Source organism: Carlito syrichta, unplaced genomic scaffold (assembly GCF_000164805.1).
Source record: "Carlito syrichta isolate Samal-C Ts95f unplaced genomic scaffold, Tarsius_syrichta-2.0.1 Scaffold303285, whole genome shotgun sequence".
In the NCBI taxonomy this organism is placed as follows: domain Eukaryota; kingdom Metazoa; phylum Chordata; class Mammalia; order Primates; family Tarsiidae; genus Carlito; species Carlito syrichta.
This window is the reverse complement of record NW_007247381.1, coordinates 253,863-256,351: the sequence shown is the minus strand read 5'-3', so window position 1 is coordinate 256,351 and position 2,489 is coordinate 253,863.

Sequence of the window (2,489 nt, the reverse complement as noted above, 5' to 3'; positions counted from 1 at the left end):
GGGACAGCCCGGAGGCGCAAGCCTCAGTTCCGAGTCGGCTGCGCTGCGCTTACGGGCGGCTCCGCCGTGCGCTGCCCACCTCTGCATGCAGGTCTTGCATCCGCCTTTCCCAGCCCGCTTATCCCCGAGTAAACCCTTCTGGGACACGGAGTGTTGCAGGTGCAGTGACTCCATTTCGCGAGGAGAAATAGATGCGCGGCAAGGGTTTGCAGGATTGGACCCCCGCGGCCCTGAGGCCTTGGTCTCTCCACGTGACCGTCCCAGGCGTGGCCATCCCCGCGTGGTTATCGTCGGTGTGGCCATCCCTGTCGTGTCCATCTCCGGCAGGACCGCGAGCTCTGTGTCCGCAGCTCTAAGGTCATTCTTCCGTGTCCCAGCACTTAAAGTATCTTGTCCTGAGCTCTAGTAATTAAACCGTGCACGGATGCTGTGGCAGCGCAGGGACTTAACCTGCCTTTTAAAAACCACACAGGGTCGCATTTGGGATAGTAAAGCCCCCCCCCCTTTTTTTCTTTTTCCAGCTTTATTAAGGCACCCACTTATCGAGGTGTTTCACCTTTCCAATTTGCTCAAATACCAAATGACTGGTCAGCATTGAGTTATTTGGCAACTTCTCGTGTAGCTGCAAGAGGATCGACTTCGATGACTGCTCTCAATCGGTCACTGACAGCTTCAAATGGCTGGCCACTACGCTCCTCATCTTCAAGGCTCTCATCTCCTTTGCAAAACTTTTTGAACCACCACTGCACTGTACGTTCATTAGCAGTTCCTGGGTCAAATACATTGTTTATGTTGCAGATGTCTCTGCTGCTTTAACGACCCACTTTGAACCTGATTAAGAAAACTGCTCAAATTTGCTTTTTGTCTAATATTCCCATAGTCTAAAATAAATATAAAATAAACAGCAATGTCATTAGCCAAAAAAAAAAAAAAGCACATTAAAATGATGTGTAATATAACCATATTTATTAAGAATGTATACAAATATCACACGGCAAATTTCAACTTGCAAAAACAACTATGTTTGTACCAACCTAATATATGCGAAGCCCTTGCACTGTCTGGCATACAAGAAGTGCCCAGTGTCAGTTATTATTTCTGATTAAGAATTCTACCGTAGTAGATATATTTTCTAAATCAGAGCAGGTCTAAGGAAGTGTCAAATTATTATTTTAAACCTTGGAGATAATGAGCTGGAAGAAAATGTAGACATGGTAGCTCAACTCTTATCTCCCTACAACAAAGAAACAGGAGACTCCAAGAACAAAAACAGCTGTGATTTACTGAGGGCCCTCTGTTTTCAAGCACATCAGCATGTACCTTGTCTTTCAAACTCAGTGATAACCTTGTCACCTAGAAACTACTTTTGCCATTTACAGCAAAATAAGGATTAGGCCAGGCACGGTGCTTCATCCCAACACTTAGGAAGGCTGAGGTGAGACTGCTTGAACCCAGGAGTTCGAGACCAGCCTAGGCAACATAGTGAGACCTGGTCTTTACAAAAATTTTTTGTCAAAACATTAGATTAGTGACTCATGCCTGTAGTTTGAGCTGCTTGGGAGGCTGAGGCAGGATTGCCTGAAACCAGGAGGTTGAGGTTGCGATCATGCCACTGCACTCCAGCCTAGGCTACAGAGTGAGACCCCCAATTCAAAAAAAAAAAAAAAAAAAGCAAAATAAGGGTCAGAGGTTAAGTGATGTGTTGCAAGTCACAGCAATCAACTGAGTCTAAAGCTTCTGAGACCATAGTTCTGAATCCAGCTACTGACAAATCTGGCAAACTTAAGTGTAGCTGTTAAAGCTTCAAAGGAGAGAGAAAGCATGCCTAGTAGGTAAGATTTGATAACTTAATAGACTGAGTTATATTAAGAGAAGCTTAAAAATGTTTAAAGAAATCCTTAACTGATAGATTCATAGAAAATTTCATGGAATGTTAGTTTGGAAGTGATAGGGAAGATACTCGCCTTATGTTTTTATTGGTGCCTCTGTCAGAAACAGTTCCCAAGCTCTGTGCTTGTCAGTCCCTCCTGTTTGTTGACCACATGCACTGGCAAGCCACCCAAATGCGGAATCCCGTGTTTTCACAAGCAGGCTAGGTTTTTTTCTGATTACATTCTAGATATTTTCACTAACAATGGAAAGTTCACACAAGTATTAAATATTCTAGGATTAAATTTGAACACTCTATACTAACTAGATAATGTTACTGCAGGGGTCTCTCCTCTTAATCATCAACTGTTCTGGCAACAGCTCTCGCTAAAATTTTACACTCCTGGGGCTTGGCCACAGTGCCCCATGCCTCCTCCCCCCGCCCCCCTTTTCTGTGCCCAGCAGCTGGGCTATGTCCCCACTCTCCTGCTTCCATTTCTCAATTCCGTTTACTTGGTATCAAAACTGCAATTTATTTCTCAGGCACTCCAGACAGAACAGGTGTTTTTTCTTTGACTTTTTTTTTTTTTTTTGGTTCAATCCTTTTTTTTTTTTTTTTT